We start from the raw sequence: 26,835 nt of genomic DNA on the forward strand, positions 1-26,835 counted from the left end.
CACGTGGAGTTGATCTACATGGGAAAAGAAGAAGAAAAAAATCCCAGCACCAAATCAAAAGTTGAGATTCAATTCCGCATTCAATTAACATTATTGAACATGGCTGTATGCCAGCCATTATTACTTCTCTTAAAAAAGATAAAAACAAGTAAAGAGACTGTATGAACAACCCATCTACGAAGGGTCATTTGTCTTATAAATATTGTGAACTTAGGAATCTTTTTTGTTTTCATTTTCATAAAAGTAAATATACAAATAATTACTGTTTTATGCATTACCTGCTCAGCTTAAAAATTAAACAAGGTGGGGCAAAAGTAAGTTTACAGTTGGGAGTCCATGAAATACAGAGTTTATTCTTGTATTATTTATTAATTATTGTATTATTTTCCATACAGTCAACTGTAAACCTACTTTTGCCCACCCTGTATGTGTCCTCATGTGACTGCAAATCAGTTCTCATATACCCTTATCTGTTCTTTCCTGAAAGATGGTTTCCAATATTCAATTGGTCTTTTCCTGTGATTTATTTATGTTGGGTATGCTTCACTTAAATTTCTGTTCTATCCCTTCCCTTAAAAGTCTCACTCATTTATTTATTGTAACTTTAGAAATACCAAGAGAGAAATTTTCATAGTCTTTACATCCTCACAGAAATAGACAAATTCTTAATTCTCGTTGGTCACATGTAACTCGTTAAAGGGAGTTACTAGAGTCACCTCCCTGTAACACAAAGGCTTTCTTGAAGAATAATACACGTAATGATTGCAATAGCAATAACAATCAATTACATTTACTGAGACTTATTCCGTGCTAGATTCTAACCACTTTTATATATATTTATTCATTTAATCTTTACACTAACCATATGAGACAGCTATAATTTTATTTATCCTTTTTACAGTTGAGAAAATGAGTCCTGGAGAAGTTTAATAACTTACTCTAAGCAACTAATAAGATGGCAGCAAGAGGAAACAAGAAATTTTACACAGACTAATCTTCTATTAGTCTACTCTATTTAATCTACTCTATTATAAATCATGGAAAAATAATAGCCCTACTTCATCTCGCATTGTATGTAACATAGTTCTGATCTAGTTTCAAGGTCATCTCTCTTTTTAGAAAACTTGGACACCAATCCTAACTACTCTTCATAAAATTACAAATTACTGTATGGATTTTTCTGGTTGAAGTGGACTTGGTAATCTGCCTAACCACAATTCATTAACATAACTTCTGTGCTGTATTACCTTTCTAAAACACTTGGAACATATTAATATGACCTAAGTTTTTTATGTTTGTAAAATGGAATATTGCAATTATTACCATCACCATAATCATTCTTAAAATTATTCCTGGGTTATTTAGAGTGTATACAAGAGCTATCTTAAGTTGAAGAAGTAGAAAAGTCAGTGATACTAGAGACAATCTTGTTTCCAGTTCTCTCTGTTTCCACTGTTTTGTTACAGTGTGTTGGTATTACAATGAAAACGGAAGGCTTATTATGACCCCATAACAGTGCATAAGACATGTTATTGTGTCATAGTTGTCCCATCAATAATTCCCAAGAATCACTGATCCTAAATGGTGATGTCACACTAGAGCCATGATACTTTTCTATCTATCTACCCATATACAGTTTCTGCATTTGCAACTAGAAAAGTGCCATGTTATTTACTGGTCTTGACCCTGTAAGTCTTTTATTTCCTGTCTGTAATTTGTGGATATTAATAATGCTTAAGCAACAATATTCTGGTGAGAACCAAATGAGTCTGTGTATTGGAGAACACCAAACACTGTGCCTGGACTCAGAGTAAGGTGTTTAGTAAATGCTCATTGAAATAGAATTTGTAAATGATGGCAACAATGTTTAATAAAAACCCTGTGATTTAAAATGGACACATGTCAGCTAGTTTTATTCTGCTCACCGCAGTACTGTTCTTACAATTGCTGTTTAACAACCTCAATTAGAAAAATCCAAAGAATCTTCTTAGGAGCATTTGGTCAGGCATTTAACCTCAAACAATTGCACAACCTGTTGATTCACACATTTTTATTTAATTTTTAATTTATTTTTAATTTATTGGATGGCATTGGTTAATAAAATTATATAGGTTTCAGGTGTACATTTCAATAATACATCATACGTATATTGTATTGTGTGTTCACCATCCAAAGTCAATTTCCCTTCAATCACCATTTATCAAGGTTAGCCTGACACTTCAAATGTCCATGTGGATTAAGCTACTAAGACTTATAAAAGCTACAAAGGAATTTATCCACCCGTCACTGCAATCAGACAAGTATTCCCTAATCACCAAACAGCATCAGCATAGGTAACTCTTCTGCTTCTAAAACAAGATACTTCCCAAACTGGGATGGTTAAACATTTCTTTAGTACCCACAATCCAATTTGATAAATACTTGTGTACGGTATCATACCTCAAGCTTAATTAACTACTTTAGATTAAAACATAAAATAGAAAATCAAATTTATTTCCCCTTTTTCAAGCCAAGGAATGAAATGTAAATTCTTTATTTAATGAGAGGGAACTTTCAACAAAAATCAATGCTGGTTTGCATAAAGCTATGACAAAATATCTGCATTTATAGTTTTATAAGCTCTAGAATTTTTTTACATATATAATAAAGATATCAAACTGACATAAATAGAGCATAGCTATGTCAAACTTTCCTAATATTTCTATACTTTATTTATTTATTTATTTTTTACAGAGACAGAGCGACAGTCAGAGAGAGGGATAGATAGGGACAGACAGACAGGAACACAGAGAGATGAGAAGCATCAATTATCAGTTTTTCATTGTGGCACTTTAGCTGTTCATTGATTGCTTTCTCATACGTGCCTTGACCTTGGGGCTACAGCAGACCGGGTAACCCCTTGCTCAAGTCAGCGACCTTGGGTCCAAGCTGGTGAGCTTTGCTCAAACCAGATGAGCCTGTGCTCAAGCTGCCGACCTTGGGTCTCTATCCACTGTGTCACCGCCTGGTTAGGCTATACTTTATAAATTTTTAATCCATTTATTGGGAACATGGTTGGTTAATTGAGCGTATTTGCATTCAAACTCAATGTTTCCAGCTTCTCCTAATCCAACACAAAGCAAGAATGCTATGTCTAAATTTTGAATTTTTTTTAGTTAAAATTTCACGTGCATAAAGTTAAAAATATATATTTCTCAAACATCAATGTAGCATGTAGAATGTGGAGACTTGCATACAAAGAACATTGACTTTGAGTCAGAAGTGAGTGAGCTTAAAATCACTTCTTGGTTTTGTGACCTGAAGCAAATCTTAACCTCTCATGACTTAGTATCTACATTATTAATCTAAGGATATATTTTTTAGTTTCAGTTAAATTTATTGGGCCCTGGCTGGATAGCTCATGTTAGAGCATCGTCCCAATATGCAAAGGTTGTGGTTTTGATTCTCAGTCAGGGCACTTAAAGAGACAGATTGATGGTTCTGTCTCTCTATCCCTTCCTCTTTTTCTAAAATCAACAAATAAATTAAAAAAATACATTAAAATGTATGAGGGTAACATTGGTTAATAAAATCATATGTTTCAGGTGTACAACTTTATAAAACAATATCTGTATACCTTTTTGTGTGCTCATCGCCCAGTCTAGTCTCTTTCCAACACCATAGATTTGAATCCCTTTACCATCTTTGTCCTCCTCCTTTTTCTCTGGTCACCATCATTCTGTTTTCTGTTCCTATAGAGTTTGTTTGTTGCTTTTTGTTTTATGTCTCATAAATGAGTGAAATGATATGACTTTTGTCCTTTTCCATTTGATCCATCCATGTTGTCACAAATAGCAATATTAAAATTTTAGATCTGAGTATTATGACATTGGATGTATGTAATATCTTTTCTTTATCCAATAAACAATGGACACTTAGATTGTTTCCATATCTTGACTATTGTGAGTAATGCTGCAATAAACATAAGGGGGTATATATATATATATATATATATATATATATGGATAAGAGTTTCCCAATTTTGGTAGATACTCAGAAAAGGGATTGCTGGATTATATGATAAATCTATGTGTTGGGCAGATAAAATGTATTATGCTCACTTTGTTAAAGATAACAGGAGGAGGCTGTCACCCAGGTGATATTAATGTGTGTTTGGGTGGGCTAAAGGCAGGCAGAATCCTTTAGCCTGGGGCTTGGTTTTGGGATTAAGCCTTTCCTACCCTTTTTGATGTAGGGCGGTACAATCCTATCATGCCTCAGAGGCTGACTTTGTATTAGAGACTTCCCTGTTTTGTATATTGGATTAAGGGTTTGGATTTCTACACTATAAAATGGGGACGGAATGAGAGTTTGCGCTCTTGGTTCCTGAGATTAGAAGAGAGAGCAGAGGAGAGCAGAGAAAGGCCACGTGGAGGAGGCCAGGAGAAGCAGTCAAGATGGCGGAGTGCTGAGTGAGATGCCAGTTTGTGTAGAGTTTGTATCTGGGATAAGGAAAGGAGATGGGGAACAGAGGTGAATAAGTCTGGTGAGCTAGAAACCTTTGATTCTAGGAAACTCGGATAAGTCAGTAGCTTTGTGAGCACTGAATGTGACTGGGTTTTGGAGCCCAGTGTGTGTTTTTACTTGCCCGCCGGGTGCAAAGCTAGAATTAAAGACTATGGCCCACCAGTTTTTGGCTCCGCTGTTTCTTTGCCGACTGTCCGAATCCAATGCGAACCTGCATGAGCTGGGCTTCTCTGATAGTGGCCCTGGCCTTGGCTCCTGGCTTTACACTATGCTTAATTTTTCAAGGAAATGCCATTCTCTTTTCCATAGTGTCTGCACAATTTACATTTCCACCAGCAGTGCACAAGAATTCTCTTTTTTCCATATCTTCTCCACCATTTGCTAATTTTTGTATTATTATTATTATTTTGCTACAGAAAGAGAGAGACAGACAGATAAGAAGGGAGAGAGATGAGAAGCATCAACTCATAGTTGCCGCACCTTAGTGTGGGTGGAGCGCAGAGCACATTCCTAGCAGCTGTGGCTTATGCAATGCTGTGAGAATACTCCAGCTCCCAGAACCCTCCTGGGTATACCCAGGAAGGGAGCTCGCCCGCAATAAGGAAATGACTTAGTGGCAACCACGCTGCTTCCTGATCTTTTCAGCCATTGGCTATGAAGGACATGCTGTAACATCCTATTGGTTGAACCTATGTATATAGGCTAGCTTTCTTCCTGAATAAAGTGGATCTGTGTCTCTGAACCTGGTCCCTGGAGTCGGGTCTTTGCATCTCCGTCATCCTCACCCCTGGCAGGACTTGTCCACACCTTAGTTATTCATTGATTGTTTCCTCATATGTGCCTTGACTGTGGGGCGGGGGGCTTCATGATCCTTTGCTCAAGCCAGCGACCATGGGGTCATGTTTATGACCACATGCTCAAGCCAGGGAACCCACGCTCTAACTCAGGGGTCCCCAAACTACGGCCCACGGGCCACATGCAGCCCCCTGAGGCCATTTATCCGGCCCTGCCGCACTTCTGGAAGGGGCACCTCTTTCATTGGTGGTCAGTGAGAGGAGCACATTGACCATCTCATTAGCCAAAAGCAGGCCCATAGTTCCCATTGAAATGCTGGTCAGTTTGTTGATTTAAATTTACTTGTTCTTCATTTTAAATATTGTATTTGTTCCCGTTTTGTTTTTTTATTTTAAAATAAGATATGTGCAGTGTGCATAGGGATTTGTTCATAGTTTTTTTATAGTCCGGCCCTCCAACGGTCTGAGGGACAGTGAACTGGCCCCCTGTGTAAAAAGTTTGGGGACCCCTGCTCTAACTGGTAATCCTATGCTTAAGCTGCAAACCTCAGGGTTTTAAACCTGAGGTATCCAGCATCTCAGGCCAATGCTCTTTACCAGGGGCCCCAAACTTTTACACAGAGGGCCAGTTCACTGTCCCTCAGACCATTGGAGGACCGGACTATAAAAAAAATTATGAACAAATCCCTATGCACAGTGTACATATCTTATTTTAAAGTAAAAAAACAAAACAGAAACAAATACAATATTTAAAATAACAAGTAAATTTAAATCAACAAACTGACCGGTATTTCAATGGGAACCATGGGCCTGCTTTTAGCTAATGAGATGGTCAGTGTGCTCCTCTCACACTGACCACCAATGAAAGAGGTGACCCTTTCAGAAGTACGGCGGGGGGGGGGGGGGGGAGGGGCGGATAAATGGCCTCAGGGGGCCGCATGCGGCCTTCAGGCCATAGTTTGAGGACCCCTGCTCTATATACTGTGCCATTGACTGGCCAGGCCAAATTTTATCTTATTGATAATTGTCATTTGAGCTGGTATGAAGTGGTATCTCATTGTGGTTTCAATTTGCATTTTACATATAACTAGCAAAGTTGAACATCTTTTTATATATCTGTTGGCCATCTGTATGTCTTCCTTAAAAAAGTGTCTATTCGAGTCCTCTAGCTATTGTTTAATTTTGTTGTTGTTAGTTGTGTGAGTTCTTCATGTATATTGGATATTAGCCCCTTATCAGAAGAATCAATTTCAAATATCTTCTCCCATTTGGTTGTCTGCCTTTTTGTTGTATTATTGGTTTCTTTTGCTGTGCAGAGCTTTTTAGTTTGATGTAATTCCATTCATTTATATTTGCTTTTACTTTTCTTGCTTTTGGGGTCAAGTTCACAAAACCTCCTTTGAGATGAAGGTCTATGAGTTTACTACAGGCAGTCCCTGGGTTATGAACAAGATAGGTTCTGTCAGTTTGAAAATGTTTAAGTATTTATATGCAAAGAAAGATAAAAATAAATACTATTTTAAGACAAACATCTGCCTAAGTTACATTTAATAGGTAAATATACTTGTTCCAATTTATATACAAATTCAACTTAAGAACAAACCTACAGAACTTATCTTGATTGTAACCCAGGGACTGCCTGTGTTCTTCTATATATTTTATTGTTTCAGGTCTTTTTTTTTAACTTTTTCTTTTTTTCCAAGTGAGAAGAAGGGAGATAAAGAGAAAGATTGTCACAGCACACTGACCAGTATTGACCCCATAGACAGGCAACCCCTGTCTATGGCTGATGCTTTATCCATCTGGGGCCATGTTTGCAATGAAGCTATTTTCAGTGCCTGAAGTGGAGGGCACGGAACCATCCTCAGTCCCCAGGGTGATATACTTGAACCAATCGAGCTATGACTGCAGGAGGGGAAGAGAGAAAGAAGGGGGGACTAGGAGTGGAGAAGCAGATAGTCGCTTCTCTTGTGTGCCCTGACCAGTAATCGAATCTGGGACATCCACATGCTGGGAAGATACTCTACCACTGAGCCAACTGGCCAGGGCCTGTTTCAGGTTTTATATTCTAGTTGTTAACCCATTTAAGTTAGTTTTTGTGTATGGTGTCAGATAGCAGTCTAGTTTAATTTTTTTTCCATGTGGCTTTCCAGATTTTCCAACATCATCTATTGAAGATGCTTTTCACATGGACAAGAATGTGGTGGTTACTGGGGGCGGGGGGGGGGGAGGGAGGGGGGAGAGGAAGGGCACAAAAAAACCAGATAGAAGGTGATGAAAGACTATATGACTTTGAGTGATGGGTATGCAACATAATCAAATGTCAAAATAACCTGGAGATGTTTTCTCTGAACCTATGTACCCTGATTGATCAATGTCACCCCACTAAAATTAATTTTAAAAAAAGAAGATGCTTTTCTTTATTCATCATAAGCTTTTTGTACCTTTGTCAAAAATTGATTGTCCATAATCTCCTAGATTGAACCATGAAGAAATAGAAAACCTACATGGACCAATCACTAATAAAGATATTGATATTGAATCAGAAATCAAAAACTTCCCATAAACTGCCTGACCTGTGATGGCACAGTGGATAAAGCGTCAACCTGGAACCCTGAGGTTGCTGGTTCGAAACCCTGGGCTTGCCCAGTCAAGGCACATATGGGAGTTGATGCTTTCTGCTCCTCCCCCTCCCCTTCTCTCTCTCTCCCCCCCTCCTCCCTCTCTAAAATGAATAAATTTTTAAAAATCTAAAAGAAACCCAACAAACAAACAAACAAAAAACTTCCCATAAACTAAAGTTCAGGCTTCACTGGTGAAGTCTATCAAACATTCAAAGAACATTTAATACAGTTGTCCCTCGTCATATCATGGTCTACTTTTTGTGGTCTCACTGTATTGTGGATTTTTAAATTGTTTATTTCTAATTTTGTATCGTGAATTTTTTGTTATAGCGTGAGATTTTGCAGTATATAGATATTTTTTATATATTTATTATTTTAATTATTTTTGCAGTAAAATAAGCATTTTCTAGCCTAAAAAGTTGAAAACAATATATAAGTGTAAATATTAAAAAATTAAAAACAATGAATATATATGTAAATAATAAAATGAATATAAAGTTGCTACTTCATGGATTTTTGCCTATTGTGGGGTGTTCTGGTACCTAACGCTGGTGATAGATGAGGGACCACTGTGCCTATTTCTTTCCAACCCTCCCAAGAAATTGAAGAAGAGGCAATCTTCTTAACTCATATTTTAGTGCAAACATTACACTAATACTAAAACTGGACAAGAACAACACATATAAAATATTATAGGCTAATATCTCTGACAAACATATATGTAAAAATTCTAAACAAAAATACTAGCTAAGTATTAAAAGTATTGAATATACCTAAGCATTAAAAGTACAACACATCATAAGCAAGAGGGGTTTATTGCAAGGATGCAAGGATAGTTCAACATAACTAAATCAATCAATGTGATATATCACATTATTAACAAGAGAAAAAAAATCATATGGTTGTATATAACTAGATGAAAAAAAAAGCATTTGACATCCAAGATACAACATCTGTTTATGATTAAAAAACTCAATAAAATAGGACAGAGTTAAATACTTTAACATAATAAAGGCCATATATGACAAATCTTTAGATAATATCATAGTTAATATTGAAAAACTGAAAGCTTTTCCTCTAAAATGAAGAAAAAGATAAAGATGTCCAGTCTCAGCATGATTATTCAATGTCATACTGGAAGTCCTACTCAGAGCAATCAAACAGGAGAAAGAAATAAAAAGCATCCAAACTGGGATCATGCAGATGACATAATTCTATATATACAAAAACCTAAAGACTCTACCAAAAGACTATTTGAAACAATACAGTAAAATTGCAAGATACAAAATCAATATACTAAAAAAAATCACATTTTTATATACTAACAATGGCATATCAGGGGAAAAAATGGAGAAAATAATGTCATTTATAAATGTAATAAAAATGACAAAATACCTGGGAATAAACTTAACAAAGGAATTGAAAGACCTGTAAACTAAAAATTGCAAGATATTCTTGAAAGAATTTGAAGAATACACAAAGAAATGAGAAAATATTTCATGTTCATGGATTTGAAGAATCAACAGTGTTAAAATGACCATATTACCTAAAGCAATATAATGCAATGAACAATTAATGCAATGCCCTTTAAAACCCCAATGGAATTTTTCACAGAACTAGAACAAATAATCCTAAAATTTATATGAGATATCAAATAGTGAAAGCAATCATGAGAAAAAATAACAAAGCTGGAAGGATCATGCTCCCTTACTACAAGCTATACTACATAGTTACAATAATCAAACAATACAGTATTGGCAGAAAAACAAACAATAGACAATATAGCCAGAATAGAGAGCCCAGAAATATAAGGGTATTAAGGACAACTTCACAGGGTTAGTGTGAGTATTAAAACGAGGCCATGTGTGTGGAAACTCCTGGGGAGAAGAAGTGCTGTGATTTGTGAAGGAAAGAATTTATGAATTTAAACAAACAAACAAACAGGAAAATCAGTCTCTTCTACTAGACTGTAAGCTCTGTAAAAGCCAAAACCTTGATGGTCATTTTACAGTGTGTCTGGGACTTCACTGTGGTCAGACCTTAGTAGCTATTCAATAATGATTTACTTGAATCTACTTGTATTACTGTCTATTCCTTTTTATTCCAATAAAATTTCTGTGAGACAAGTAAAATTGATACTTGTTTATACACTCATTTCTATTATAGTATAGTCCTATTTCTAAATAAAACATGATTTCAAATATTCAAGTATTGTTTTAAAAATTAAATTGAGTGGTAATCTAAACATAATTTTGTTTGAGTAAAATCAACAGGCCTTCACTTGCAATATAGGCAAAGGAAAGTGCTAAGCAATGTGAGTGATAGAGATACAATAATAATAAAATATTTGTACAATTTACTACATGCAAACACTGTTCTAACAACTTTATGTGTGTGAATATATGTAATCCTCATAAGGCAGGTTTCTTATTAGCGTATTTTTACAAGTAGATAAAGGAGTACTGTATATATGACTTTATAGCTAATTAAAAAGTAAAGCTGTGCTGTGATCTCAGGCATTCTGGCTTTAGGAAAATTTCATTAACTACTTTCTGTATCTCCCCTCTATGAGATGCAATCCATAACTTCTGCCTTTAATGAGGAAATAATTGCCAGTTCTAATTGAGGAGAAAAAATTAAAAAAAGCAAAATATAAAGAAGCAGAAGAAAAGAACTTATTATTGAAGCTTAAGAGACATTTTGATTTGAAATTTTTTTCTTTTCTTTTTTTTTTTTTTAGTGAGAGAAAGAGAGAGAAAGAAAGGGAGAGAGATGAGGAGCATCAGTTCATATTTGCATCATTGTAGTTGTTCATCAATTGATTTTTCTTTTTCTTTATCTTATTTTTATTTATTTTAATGCAGTGACATTGATAAATCAGGGTACATATGTTCCGAGAAAACATCTCCAGATTATTATTTTTTTTAATTTTTTTTTTATTTTTGTATTTTTCTGAAGCTGGAAACGGGGAGAGACAGTCAGACAGACTCCCACATGCGCCCGACTGGGATCCACCCCGCACGCCCACCAGGGGCGAGGCTCTGCCCACCAGGGGGCGATGCTCTGCCCCTTCCGGGGCGTTGCTCTGTTGCGACCAGAGCCACTCTAGCGCCTGGGGCAGAGGCCAAGGAGCCATCCTCAGCGCCTGGGCAAACTTTGCTCCAATGGAGCCTTGGCTGCAGGAGGGGAAGAGAGAGACAGAGAGGAAGGAGAGGGGGAGGGGTGGAGAAGCAGATGGGCGCTTCTCCTGTGTGCCCTGGCTGGGAATCAAACCTGGGACTTCTGCATGCCAGGCCGACGCTCTACCACTGAGCCAACCGGCCAGGGCCTCTCCAGATTATTTTGACCTTTGATTATGCTGCGTACCCCTCACTCAAAGTCAAATTGTCGTCCATCACCTTCTATCTGGTTTTCTTTGTGCCCCTACCCTCCCCCCACTCCCTCCCTCTCCTTCCTCGCCCCTTCCCCACCCCTCCACCCCACTCCCTGTTACCATCACATTTTTGTCCATGTCTCTGAGTCTCATTTTTATGTCCCATCCATGCATTGGTTCATATAGTTCTTAGTTTTTTTCTGATTTACTTATTTCACTCCGTATAATGTTATTAAGGTCCATCCATGTTATTGTAAATGATCCGATGTCATCATTTCTTATGGCTGAGTAGTATTCCATAGTATATATGTACCAAAACTTTTTAATCCACTCGTCCTTTGATGGACACTTGGGCTGTTTCCAGATCTTTGCTATTGTGAACAATGCTGCTATAAACATGGGGGTGCATTTCTCCTTCTGGAACTGTTCTATGGTGTCCTTGGGGTATATTTCTAAAAGTGGGTTGGCTGGGTCAAAAGGCAGTTCAATTTTCAATTTTTTGAGGAATCTCCATACTGTTTTCCACAGAGGCTGCACCAGTCTGCATTTCCACCAGCAATGCAGGAGGGTTCCCTTTTCTCCACATCCTTGCCAGCACTTATTCCATCAATTGCTTTTTCATATGTGCCTTGACCAGGGGGCTACAGCTGAGCCAGTGACCCCTTGCTCAAGCCAGTGACTTTGGGTTCAAGCTAGTGACTAAGTGATCATGTCTATGCTTCCATGCTTAAGCCAGCGACCCCGCACTCACTCCAAATAAGCCCACGATGAAGCCAGATGAGCATGCGCTACAACCAGCAACCTCCAAGTGTTGAACCTGGGTCTTCAGTGTCCCAGGTTGATATCCTATCCACTGTGCCATCACCTGGTAAGTCCAATTTAAACTTTTAAAAATTATTTGACCATATAAACAGACTAAAGAAGAAAAACCATGTGAACATAATAACTGATACAGTGAAAGCATCTGACAATATCCAATATTCAGCCAAAAAACTAAGTATCAAGGGGACCTTCCTCAAGTTCATCAAACATATTTACCTGTATATATGTATATATCTTATATCATATGTAATGGCAAGAAAGCAGACACTTTTTAAGATCTTAAAATTGGGTAGATGACAGGATGTTCTCTCTTACATGTCCTATCTAAAATTGTAATGGAAGTTCTAAATAATAGCATTAGAAAAGAATAGGATACAAAATGTATACAAATTAGGAAGAAAGAAATGATGACATCATTGTCTATGTAGAAAATTTCAAGGAGTCTATAGAGACCTCTTGAACTAATGAGTATAACAAATTCACAAAATACAAGGTTATTATAAATAGGTTGATTTTCTATATGACAGATATTAAAATTTTGAAATTAAAATTAAAAATTATAATAGTACCAAAAGATAAATATTTAGCTATATTTCCAACAAAATTAATACACAACCTATATAAAGCAAAGTATAAAACTGATGAAAAATTTGAAGATACTTTCTGGGTTCGTGGAAAACTCAATATTGTCAAGATGTCTCGTTTTCCCAACTTGATCTATACAAGCAACACAATCCCAATCAAAATCACAGCAAGTTATTTTTTTAAATCTCCTTAAATATTAATTTTTGGAAAATAATTCAAAAACTTGACTTCAATTACAAAACTGACTCAAAAAAAGTTATGACATTTGTTTAAGCATTTATTTTATTGATATATGCCTAAAAATGTTGTGGTCTTCAATTGTAGTCATTACCCTACTCTATAAGGTTTGCCATTGACAAGGGTAGACAGAGCTAACCTGGAATTTTGCCAGATTCAGTTTTGGGTAACTGATCAACGCTGCATTTCGAAAAGTAGCCACAGGGCCTGTGCTGTGTCTAATGTGTTTCACAATTTCTTCCAAAACTTGTTCCTCAGTTGTATTTAAACCTTTTCTCAACACACAGAAAGCTAGAGGGACATGACCTTTCAAAAGATCTTCCTTGCCAACAACAGCACAGTCAACCACAGTGCCATGAGAAAAGACTGACTCTTTAATGGCATTTGTACAAAATCCTGTGACCTGCAACATTTATCATGTCATCAACTCAAGACACACAAATAGCCTTTTTCATCCATGTAACCAGCATCCATGGTGTCATAATATCTAGGGAATTTTCAAAATATATAAATGCTTGAAGGCTTCCTGATTCTTCCAGAGTCCTGAAAAAGCCCCGGGGGTACTGACAACATTACTACAATATTTCCTAAACTCCAAGTCTTCAGTTTTTGCATGCTGTCATCCAAAATCATAACTCTCCATGCCTGAAAATGTCACTGACTTCATAGGATATCTGTTTCTGTCCTTTAAAAAAATTTTCAAGTGTCTTTTTATAAGAATATGTGCTGGGCTAAACCAAATGATCCACATTTTCTTAATGAGTCATTGTCCTTTATATTCTGGAACATGTTTTACTGCTTACATCAAATTATTTCTTAGATATTGGCAAATTGAGTCAAAAGTTTATGTGGAAAGGCAAAAGATATAAAATAGCCAACACAACTGAAGAAAAACAGAATTGAAAGACTCTACCTGACTTCAACATATACTGTTAAGTTATAGTAATCAAGACTGCTCAGTATTGGCAAAAGAATATACATACAGATCCATGGAACATCATAGAGGTTTAGGAGATAGACCCACAGAAATATCATCAACTGATAAAGAAAATGAATGATAAAAGACTGGGAACCAGGTTTCTCTGGGCTAGAGTGGGAGGGTAAAGATAAGCAATGGAAGAAAGCTAGTATAATCATGTGGTATTGGATACAAGTTAGAGACATCAGTATAAATTCATGTTTAGCTTAATATAGATGAAGATGGTTTTATATAGTTATCATTATAGATTAGTCCATGCTTTAGTATAAATATTTCCTTGCTTTGTCTATTGAGATGGCATAGAAGCAATAATACCACAGCAGCAATGAGGATACTTAATGTCCTAAAACAATTAAGTTCATCTAAAATCAAGAAAAATCTGAGAATATGTCACAGTAAAGAACCTTAGGTGACATGATGATTAAATACAATGTAGTATATTATACTCTGGGAACAGAAAAAGGCATTAAGTAAAAACTAAAAAATCTGAATTAAATATATATTTACCTTAAAATAAAGTTTCAGTATTGGTTCATTAATTGTGGTAAATGCATAAAAATATAAGATTCTAATAGTAGGGAAAACTAGGTATGATATATATGGGATCTCTCTGTACTACCTTAGCAATTTTTTCTGTAAATCTCATACTACTATAAAATAAAAATATTATTAAAAATTATAAAACCATCTTCAAAATATTGTGTTGACTTTTATAATTCCTTAGCCAAATTTTGTTTCTAATTTCAGTATTCTGGAAGAAATAACATACAATTTTTTCACAGTCCTAGACACCCTGAGATAGATTTTCTAAAGCTTATAAAGAGTTTACATAAATATATATATAATTTATATATATTATGTTAAAGACCAAATAAATAAACCGGGTATTTTGCAATCTGGACAGAGGCGCTGGGCCTATACCCCACCTCATTTGTCTAGTTAACAAAGAGCTATATCTGATTCTCATTTGTCTCACCCATGTTCTCTGGAGGAGGCTGGAAGCTAGTTTCTCATTAGTGTAAAGTAGATTTGGATGGTATAGTGGGGTTGTCTTTGAGTTGCCTTGGAAACTTAATTGAATTGCTGATGGACCACATTTTTTCTATGAATTAAAGTCGATGTGCTTCTGAGAGTATGAACATTACGGCTAAGGAACAGTAGAGACTGTTTGCCATGGCGTCTTCCCGAACCCATATATATATATATATTATATATATATATATAATATATATCTTTAAGTCCCTGTTTATCATTTATTTCAATTCCATACCTTTTCCCATTCGAGACCCCGTAATAGACTCGTCGTGGCTGGACCACGACAATATTACATATAATTTATATATAATATATATATATAATTTATATATAACACATTGTGTCCACATAATAAGGTTAGAACTTGTTTAGGTGTTAGAAACTGTTCAAATAATTTTTATTATTTACTTACTGAATTCTCACAACAACCTAGTGAAGCAGGTGTATTACCTCTATTACCCACATTTTATAAATGAGGCTATCAGGCACAGGGAAGTCAATTAATCTTTCCTAGGTTTTATTTACTCTAGTTCTAGATCTGGGCTTGTCAAAATCACATTGTATTGTTAATCATTTTCCTTGGCCGTTTTAAGCAGGTAAAAAGCAAAAGCTCAACTTATATAAAAATTCTATTTTTTGATTAGTACAAATTCAAAATAGTTGTTTCTATCCAAGTTTCATTCAGTGACTCTTTTTTTTTTTTTTTGTATTTCTCTGAAGCTGGAAACGGGGAGGCAGTCAGACAGACTCCCGCATGCGCCCGACCGGGATCCACCCAGCATGCCCACCAGGAGGCGATGCTCTGCCCATCCGGGGAGTCGCTCTGTCGCGACCAGAGCCATTCTAGCGCCTGGGGCAGAGGCTAAGGAGCCATCCCCAGTGCCCGGGCCATCTTTTGCTCCAATGGAGCCTCGGCGGCGGGAGGGGAAGAGAGAGACAGAGAGGAAGGAGAGGGGGAGGGGTGGAGAAGCAGATGGGTGCCTCTCCTGTGTGCCCTGGCCAGGAATTGAACCTGGGACTTCTGCACGCCAGGCCGACGCTCTACCACTGAGCCAACCCGCCAGGGCCTCAGTGACTCTTTTTGTGACATACATGGTATTCCAAGCTTTGTAAAATAATTTGTTAGTTACTAATACAAAACCATATTTATATTTAGTTATAGTCATTTCCCAAATCAATGCTTATGTTTCAGGTATTTTACCAAGTTTAATTTATACAGAAAATTTGTCACACCTCATTCTCCCCACCTTTGGTTTGAATTAATGTATATGTTATGGAAAAGCATTTCCTTAGATGTCTATTCAAAATCCAAAGTTGTTCTGAGGAATATGAATGCATGAAAAGTAACAAATCTTTAATGAATTAGTTCAGGTAATTTGAATATTTAGTTGAATATTACAATGCATATACTTTATAAGTGCTTTGTTTCCATTTACAATCTTTATGAAAACTTGAGCCAGGGGCGAAGCCATTTTATCTATTCTTATCACTTTACCAATGAAGCAATGTAACTGGATGCTTGAGATAGTGCTACTATAAGTCAAAGATTGTGTGTAATATGTGCCTTTAACATAGCGGAAAACAATGGTGATTTTTTTGTTTGTTCTTTTTTGTTTGTTTAGAAGGGAAAGGTAACTTCAGATATATTTTTTGAACGAATATTTTGAAAATATATCTTGTGACAATATTAAAGAGTTTCTAATACAGTATACACTCACTAAAGCAGGGGTCCCCAAACTTTTTACACAGGGGGTCAGTTCACTGTCCCTCAGACCATTGGAGGGCCAGACTATAAAAAAAACTATGAACAAATCCCTATGCACACTGCACATATCTTATTTTAAAGTAAAAAAACAAAACAGGAACAAATACAATATTTAAAGTAAAGAACAAGTAAATTTAAATCAATAAACTGACCAGTATTTCAATGGGAACTACGGGCCTGCTTTTGGCTAATGAGATGGTCGATGTCCGGTTCCATATTTGTCACTGCTAGATGTAACAAGTGATGTGACGTGCTTCCGGAGCCGTGAGGCGTGCATCCCACGTCACTGGAAGTAGTACTGTATATGAGCGATGCCACGCTTTGCGTCTCTCAATGACCACCATTGAAAGAGGTACCCCTTCCGGAAGTGCGGCGGGGGCCGGATAAATGGCCGCAGGGGGCCGCATGTGGCCCGCAGGCCGTAGTTTGGGGACCCCTGAACTAAAGGTTACCCTGCATTAATCTAATCTACGTTAGCTTTGTCTTAAGGAGATGGAGATGATGAGCTTGAGTTCATCTAGTCTGCAGGTCAGCCACTCACAGCAGCATGGATGCTGTTCCCAACATCTTGGGATTTTTACCTCTTCTTGCAGCTCTAAAATTTTCCTGATTTTGTGGTAAGCTTACTTTTTTGCCCTATTGTTCAATTGTTCAGTCTTTCTCCTCTCAAATTCATAAAGAAATACATGTATAGATTACATTTTCTGTTTTTATTACATTCCATTTAAAAATAATATAGAACTTATTTTCATTTATGAAATTAAGAAAAGCTCTGCTTCTCTTTTTCATCATGACCATTGCCTACTTTTTATCCTATTGCATTGTAAGTTATGTTGCATTCCTTTTATAATGAGTTGTGACTTATATTAAAAAATTTAAGTGTGGAGAGGAAAAGGAAGAAATCAAATAAAATAAGACATAAATAAAAAGAAAGTACCAAGGCAAGCAAAGAAAATTAAAAAGAAGAGAATCTTCTGGGTATCTACCCAAAGCAACCTCAAAAACATTTATTTACAAAGATATATGCACCTTTATGTTTATTGCAGCATTATTTACCATGGCCAAGACATGGAAACAACTAAAGTGTCCTTTGATAGATAACTGGATAAAGAAGATATGGTACATATATACAATGGAATATTTCTCAACCATAAGAAAAGATGAAATACTGCCATTTGCAACAACAAAAATGGACCTTGAGAATATGGTAAGCAAGACAAGTCAGTCAGAAAAAGCTAAGAACCATAAATTTAATTCATATGTGGGAAATAAAACTGAAACTCATAGACACAGACAACAGTATGGTTACCAGAGGGAAGGGTGTCAGGAGTGGTCAAGGGTAAAAGCCAAATATATGGTGATAGAAGATGATCTGACTTAGGTTGGTGGACACACAATGCAATATACAGATGATATATCACAGAAATATACACTTGAAACCTATATGACCCTATTAACCAATGTCACCCCAAAAATTTTAATCAAGAAAAGAAGAGATGGAACTAAAAAAAAAAGAATAAAAAGAAGGAAAGAAGAGAAAAAAATGAAAAAAAACCCCACAAAGAGCACATGTTTTAAAAACAAAATCAAAAGTCTTTCAGAAGTATTTTATATTTGTTCAAGTGATTGTCAAGTTCCTAAGGGAACAACCTTAAAAAGACATGCTCATAGAAACAGAGATTAAATATGAAGTTTCCAGAGGTGGAGGGTTAAGGGGTGAAAATATGTCCCAATTCTAGTCGAAAATAAGTATAAAGGGTCATAAAAATAATTAAATATATTTCTAAAAATATTTTTGTAATTATCAGAAACTGCATTAATGAAGGGATTTTACAAAAATTAATAATACCTAGATTGAGTTGACCTGGACCAAAGAGAGAAAATACAACAGACCAGTTAAGTATGCCAGTAGCAGGCCTGTACCATCATTCCACATTCCCCCTTATTTCATCCATGTGTAGGTTCCTTCTTCAGGAACTCAATTGTTGGGCGTTGAAGGTATCACCCAAGATCAGTTCAAAGAAATATCTTTCTAGGAAGTTCTTCAAGGTGCAGCTGTGAAAGAATCATAGCATAATAATAATTTCCACAGATCCAGTGAGACTTCCTTGACAGCTGGAGAGACCATGGAATATTAGCACTAGAAGTAAAGAAAACATTTGTTTTAACTATCCTAACTTTCAGACAAGGAAACAGAGGTCTTGAGATAGATGAAGAAGAATGACTGGTCCAATGTGAAACAAGAAGTTAACGTCAAAGCCTAAATCTTGTTCTAAATAACTTACCCCCATTAAGCTGATGATAGATGTGTAGGTTAAGTAAAAACATACTCTACTGTATACAATCTTTGTTGTGCCCTGTGTATATATATTGTATCAATGCAGTAGAAAGCATTATATTTCATTTGACTGCAAAGGTCTTCCAGGAGAATGGAAGTCTGAAAAGGCAACTTTTCCAAGGTACAGAGCTAGCTAACAAGTAGCAGAACTTGGATTTAAAGTCATGACATCTCAATCCATGTTCAAAATGTTTGTGTTATTCAGTGTGTCAGGGGGAAAGGATCCATTACATTAGAGATTTAAAAAACAACAAGAATTTTACTAATAAAAATATAAAGATACAATATATAAAAGGTTAGAAAACTATCTCCCTGCTTTCAATATCCACCCTCCTCCTCTATTTTTTTAATTGCCTGTCCTAGAAAGTAGGTAACAGTATCTAAAGCAGACATTTGTATAAATATTACTTTAACAAGGAGATGAAGTACTGGAAAGAGTTTTCTAATAATTCAAGGCAGATCTCCTTGTGTGTATAATCTTAGGACATTTTTTAAAAATCATAACTGCCACGAAGAGAGGGCACACTAACTTTTTTTGGGGGGGTCATAACCTTTTTTTAAATTATCAAAGCTTTCAGAAAAACGCATACATTTGCACACTGTTTTGACACACTTTCACATACAAACAATTCATAGAAACTCCAGAAGCTCCTTGATGGACCTCAAATTTTTTATTTTAGAATGAAAAAATTTGTCTTAGAACAATCTCTTTCACTAAGGAGATGTATAACTGACAATAAGTTAACTAAATCTCAGTGTCTCAGTTGCACCACCTATAAGAAAGTAGGTTTGTGTGTTGGCCACTTTGTCATACTGTTGCTGATGGACACCTCAGAGAATGGTGGAAATTATTCCAGGATTCAGAAAACCCATCTGCCTTTAGAGATGTGTGATTCAGAGAGGTATACTTCCTCTCTCTGAAACTTTGTCCCTGCAATTGTAGAGTGAGAAATTAATACAAGATGACTTGTAAAGTACCTTTTAGCTCTAATGTTTTGAGATTCTTAATTTGAGGAAGGGTCATGTAGGGCATGAAACAGCTTTATCTCCCTAATAAGTATTTAGAGCTAGAGTCAGGGCTCTAAACAGAAACCCTGCCATGACCTCTCAAGCTACCACTTACATAGACAAGACATCTACTTGCTCCTGGCTAGGTCACAGGGTGTGACAGATGAGTAGGAATGCTGTAGCAGTGGATAACAGTTTTTTTTATTAGTTTTTTGCTAGACTTTGTGGCCATAAACCCCTAGAGGATCTAATCTTATCAGCAGCCACATCTTCACTTGCTAAAGAGAACAGTGATAAGGACTCAATTGTTTTGAGAAGGATGAGTCAGGAAGTAACTTCAGAGCTAGAGGAAACTAAACAGCTGTTCCTTGGATATAGGGGCGTTGTGGCCAATACTTTTAATGTCATAAGTGTGTGTAAAAAGCATCCCAAGTGTCTGTCTGTAATCAAGATGCTTTCCCCAGGCACAAAAGGACAGGAATAAATCTTCCTTATCTTAGGGAAGATCACATGCTATGGTCACATTCACTGATAACACTTCTATATTTTTGAGACCTGGAAATCTGTAGACTTGAGTTAAATTATATCCTTTTCCTAAGCCTGAAATTTACTCATTTCTATAATTGGTGAAGGGCCAGGGAGAAAAGGGGGACTACCTCTAGGCATTTTACAGTTTCAAGATTTTTAGTGTATTTTCCTCAACACCGAAAACATTTCTTTAAATACAATTTTTCAACCCCAGTCCTTTATAAGAAACCAGTGATTGAATCTTATTTCTGAATTTATTGATATAACTATTGCTTCTAATAAAATTTCTCTTTAATAAAATTAAAGAGCTATAATAAACTAAGCAAGTTGCAATCTTTTAGACCACAGTGCATTGAAACTTCCTTTGTAATGAAAAAGAAATACAGAGCAATAACACACTCTAATCTTGATATTTCTTGGGCAGATAAAATATAAATATATTATGCTCACTTTGTTAAAGATGGTGCTGCCCACGTGGAAGCCCATTGCCCAGGTGATATTAATGTGTGTTGGGGACAGGCTGTGGGCAGGCAGGATCCTTGTAGCCTGGTGCTTGGTTTTAGGACTAAGCCTTCCCACCCTTTTTGATGTGGGGTTATTGGGCAGATAAAATGTATTATGCTCACTTTGTTAAAGATAACATGAGGAGGCCATCGCCCAGGTGATATTAATGTGTGTTGGGGTGGGCTAAAGGCAGGCAGAATCCTTGTAGCCTGGGGCTTGGTTTTGGGATTAAGCCTTTCCTACCCTTTTTGATGTAGGGCGGTACAATCCAATCATGCCTCAGAGAAGTGACTTTGTATTAGAGACTACTCTATTTTGTATCTTGGATTAAAGGTTGTGAAGCTACACTATAAAATGGGGGCAGAACGGGGCTTGGCTCTTGGTTCCTGAGGTTAGCATGAGAGAGCAGAGAGAATAGAGCCAGCAGCGGGAGGAGGCCACGTGGAGAAGGCCAGGAAAAGCAGCCAAGATGGCGGAGTGCTGAGTGAGATGCCAGTTTGTACAGAGTTTGTATCTGGGATAAGGAAGGAGATGGGGAACTGAGGAGAATAAGGCTGGTGAGCTAGAAACCTTTGATTCTAGGAAACTTGGATAAATCAGTAGCTTTGTGAGCACTGAATGTGACTGGGTTTTGGAGTCCAGTGTGTATTTTTTACTTGCCCGCCGGGTGCAAGCTAGAATTAAAGACTATGGCCCACCAGTTTTTGGCTCCATGGTTTCTTTACCAACTGTCTGAATCCAATGCGAACCTGCAAGGGCTGGGCTGCTCTGATGGTGGCCCTGGCCGTGGCTCCTGGCTTTACAGGGGTGATACAATCTCATCATGCCCCAGATAAGTGACTTTGTATTAGAGACTTCCCTATTTTGTATATTGGATTAAAGGTTTTGATTTCTGCACTATAAAGTGGGGCAGACTGGGAGTTTGCTCTCTCGGTTCCTGAGATTAGCATTAGAGAGGAGAGCAGAGAAAGGCCATGTGGAAGAGGCCAGGGGAAGCAGCCAAAAGTGCTGAAGGAAAAGCCAGTTTGTGCAGAGTTTGTACAGAGAGAGAGAGAAGGAGATGGGGAACAAAGGTGAACAAGGCTGGTGAGGTAGACACCTTTGATTCTAGGAAACTTGGATAAGTCAGTAGCTTTGTGAGCACTGAATAAGTGGGTTTTGGACCCCAGTGTGTGTTTTTACTTACCTGCTGGGTGCAAGCTAGGATTAAAGATAATAGCCCACCAGTTCATGGCTCTGTTGTTTCTTTACCGTCCGTCCGAATCCAATGCGAACCTGCATGGGCCAGGTGGCTGTGAGGGTAGCTGTGCATACTGGCTTTACAATATTCTTTCAAAGAGATTTCCAATTGTTTGCTTCACAGTGTATATGTTCACTCAGTTAACAGGCATTTTTTGAACAACTACTATATTCAAGAGCATTGAGAATAAGACCATTTCTGCTCCCAATAATCTTATGGTAGAAGAGAAGATACTGGGATTATGATAACATGATACTAACAGTCCGTCTATCATAGTGTTTCAGAATTTGAAGGTACTGTAAAGGGCATCTAGTGCAACTCCAACATGTGCACGCGCGCGCGCACACACACACACACACACACACCCCACACATACTTCTGAAGCTAGATATTTCTTTATATTCACCCTGCCATGTGGCTGTCTTGATATTCATTGGCCAACTGAGATAATTGGCAATCTCACTATTTCTTGTAACCACTCACTTCATTTTTATTTTCAAGTTCTGATTCATATGAAATTATACAAGAGCACAAATTAGGTTCCCAATTTATAAAGAAGTATAGATGTCAAGGAAGAGCAGAGCTGGAAAGGGACCATCAAAGTCATGCCTCCAGCTGGCATGAGGGGTAAAGTACTGATTTCTGACACAGAGATGAGATCCTTCAAACCAGGCAAGTACTACTTTTCTACTTCCTGTTTTGGTCTCCCCATCTCTAAAATGAAAGGGTTGGAGGATGTGCAAATGCAAAAACTTTGCATTTACTCAAATACTAGCTTAGGAAATATTGAAATAGTTCTGTTTCATCACAACTGAGTAGAATCAGGTAGGCCAGTAGGAGAGCGTGGATTTTGACTGATCCTGATCTTCATACTCTATTAAGCCTAACTGAAGACTCTTGACCAATGAGTGAGAAGACTTATTCTGCCCAATTGTGTATGGACCTATAGACTACTTCCCCCTTATTCAGAGTGTGAATTTTTAGTTCTTCATTAGCTCAATCACCATAAACTTTCTTTTTCTAGCTCTTAAAACCTTGATTTTCCCCCCAATAAACCTGTCAGTAATTATTATTTTTTTTACTGGTCATGTATTTTCTTACCTGGAAAGATAGTAACCTTTGTAATTATTTTTTAGCTCTTGGGTGTATTTTAAGTTATTCTTTGCTATTTATTAGGTGGACTCTAAAATCTTACTTAGTTTTAGCAATACATGAATCATCGTTTCTGAGGCAACCACAGTCAAGATCACCTGCAATTCACTCTTTGAAAGCCATGATGTGAGGAACCAGGACTCCAAATAATCAAGAACATCCTGCTGTGCCATGTCTCAGTTTCTCTAAATGGCATTCCCACACTGCGTCCTAGCTTTTCTTGTCTGGATTACTCACTCTCTTCCATTCCCAGCCTATGCGGAGGAGGAGAGGATGTAAAGACTGGTTTTAAGATTTTTTTTTGTCTCATAAAAGAAACAAGTAAGAGTTCAGGGGAAAAGCTTATAACTCAGTGCCTGGGATGGATCTGAACCTGAACACTCAGGACATACGTGTGTGTGTGTGTGTGTGTGTGTGTGTGTGTGTGTGTCAGAGACACAGAGAGAAACAGAGAGAAACAAACAGGAAGGGAGAGAGAGATGAAAAGCATCAATTCTTCATTGCAGCTCCCTAGTTGTTCATTGATTGCTTTTTCATATGTGCCTTGATGGGGGATGTGGGCTACAGCAGAGTGAGTGACCCCTTGCTCAAGCCAGCGACCTTAGGCTCAAGTCAGCAACCTTGGGCTTTAAGCCAGTGACCTTTGGGCTCAAGCCAGCAAAAATGGTGTCATGTCTATGATCCCACAACTCAAGCCAGCAACCCCACACTCAAGCTGGCGACCTCAGGGTTTAGAACCTGAGTCCTCTGAATCCAAGTCTGATGCTCCATCCACTGTACCATTGCCTGGTAAGGCTCAGGGCATATATTCTTACCTGACTTTCTTTCCTCTCCTAGAAGGACTAGTCACAGTTTTGCACCCACTCTCCCTGTCCTTCCACCAAAAAATTTAGAGACTCTCTAGCCAGTACAGATACGATGGGCACTTGGGCTGCTCCAAACCTTGGCTATTGTAAATAATGCTACAATGAACATAAGGGCACATATATTCTTTTGAAAAAAGTGTTTTGATTTATTTGGATAAATTTCCAGCAGTGGAATCACTGGGTCATAAGGCAGAAATGTTTTTGATTTTTTGAGGAAACTTCATAATGCTTTTCAAATGCTTGCACTAATCTGCATTCCCACCATCAGTGCATAAGGATTTATTTTCTCCACACTCTCGCAAGTACTTGTTGTTTGTTTATTTATTGATGATAGCCATTCTGACAGGAGTGAGGTAATATCTCATTCTGGTTTTAATTTTAATTTCTCTGACAATTAGTGATATTGAGCATCTTTGCATTGGTCTATTGGATATCTGTATGTCCTCTTTGGAGAAGTATCTATTCAGGTCCTTTGCCCATTTATTAATTGGACTATTTTGTTTTGGGGCAGGGGGTGTTGGGTTTTATAAATTCTTTATACATTCTAGATATTAACCCCTTATCAGATGTATTGGCAAATATGTTTTCCCATTTAGTGGGTTGTCTTTCCATTTTGTTGGTGGTTTCCTTTGCTGTACAAACACTTGTTAATTTGATGTAGTCCTGTTTGTTTTTTGTTTGTTTGTTTGTTTGTTTTGCCCAAGGATCTATATCATAAAAAATATTGCTCCAAAAAATGTCCAAGATTTTACTGCCTATGTTTTCTTCCAAGATTTTTGTGATTTTTGAGGCTAACTTTAAATCTTTAATCCATTTTAAGTTTATTCTTGTTAATGTTGTAAGAAAATGGTCTAGTTTTATTTTTTTGCATGTATCTGTCCAATATTCCCGACACCATTTATTGAATAGACTAACTTTACCCCATTGCATGCTTTTGACTCCTTTTTCAAATATCAATTTGCTGTAAAGGTATGTTTATTTCTGAGCTCTCTAGTCTGCTCCATTGATCTATATGTCTATTTTTATACCAGTACCATGCTGTTTTGATTACTATGGCCTGTAATATAGTTTGATATCAGGTAGCGTGATTCTTCCAAATTTGTTCTTTTTTTTTTATCAAATCACTGTTGTGTTTTTATTATATGAAAATTATATTACATATAATTTTTTGGAATATTTGTTGTAATTCTGTGAAATATGTCATTGATATTCTGATAGGAATTTTGTTGAATGTATAGATTGCTTTTGGTACTATAGACATTTTAATGATGTTAGTTCTTACTAGCCATTAACATGGTATATGTTTTCACTTTTTGTACCTTCTTTAATTTTATTCTTCAGTATCTTATAATTTTCTGAGTAAAGGTCTTTTACACCCTTGATTATATTTATCTCTAAGTATTTTATTCTTTTTAAAGCAATTATGAATGGGATTGCTTTCTTAGTTTCCCTTTTTGGTAGTTCATTATTGATACAGCAGGTCCTCAGGTTACGACAGTCTTGACATTCGATATTTTGAGTTTATAATGCTCACTTTCATAAAAACTTTAAAAAATTAAGATGAGAGTGTTTTGGCTTACACCATTAGCATCATACTTACAAATTTCTTGGGCGAACTAGTTTGATTGCACACGGCAGAAGAACACACAGTAATGTGGCATATAAAGAAGTGAGTTGGCATCCCCTATACACTTACCTATGCCATTTTAAAAGTGCAAGTGTTCCATTTGTGTTTCTTTGTTTGGTGCCTTTTTGGCCCTTATCTTAGCTCCTATATGAAAGTCAGAGTCTTCAGATGGTAATGCTTCAAAGAAGAGGAAAGCCATTATGGTGGATGACACAGAGCTGCTGGTATCACATGGAGAGGAACTGTCTGCTGAGAGGCTCATTCAGCTGGAGAAGCAGCTGATTGAAGAGGAAGAGATAGAAACCCCAGAACCCAAGAGATTTACTATGAATGTTTTGGCAGAAGGTTTATCTATGATAGAGGGTGGGTAGACAAAGTTTCAGGCCAAAGACCCCAGTGATGACAGATTTAGTAAGGTCTACAGAGCTGTGTGGATACCTTGCAATGCTATAGAAAAATTTTGAAAAAAGAAAAAATCATCAACCTTTCAGATTAGCCTGGAACAATTCTTTAAGAAGGTAGAGAGGCATGCAACAGATCCTGTACCCTCTACATCAGCTGCTTCTTGAGATGAAACACCTGTAGTACAAGTAGAATCATCTCCAGTGTCTCCTGCATGTTCCTTAGACAATCCTGCTTCACCTGACCAGTGTCTCCAGCACCTTCTGCAGGTTCTCCTGCCTCTCCAGCTTCCTCCTCCCAATAGCTCACTCTCTCCCACCTTGCAGTGCCCTTTCCAGTGTGCAAGCCAACCACAGGAATAAAGGTAAGGAATTTTTTATACTCATTCTTTGTCATTTTTTTTCTGTTACTACAGTACAGTGAACAGTACAGTATATTTATGTACTTTTC

At 37.0% G+C, this 26,835-nt stretch overlaps 1 protein-coding gene and 1 pseudogene across 1 annotated transcript in view; both read right to left on the reverse strand.

Annotated features, from left to right (window-relative positions):
- TP63 (tumor protein p63) overlaps positions 1-26,835 on the reverse strand; it is a 253,158-nt gene that overhangs the window by 183,226 nt on the left and 43,097 nt on the right. The gene's annotated exons all lie outside the window — the stretch shown is intronic.
- LOC136312175 (acyl-CoA synthetase short-chain family member 3, mitochondrial pseudogene) lies at positions 12,961-13,574 on the reverse strand (annotated as a pseudogene).

This window comes from Saccopteryx bilineata, chromosome 8, assembly GCF_036850765.1.
Source record: "Saccopteryx bilineata isolate mSacBil1 chromosome 8, mSacBil1_pri_phased_curated, whole genome shotgun sequence".
In the NCBI taxonomy this organism is placed as follows: Eukaryota; Metazoa; Chordata; class Mammalia; order Chiroptera; family Emballonuridae; genus Saccopteryx; species Saccopteryx bilineata.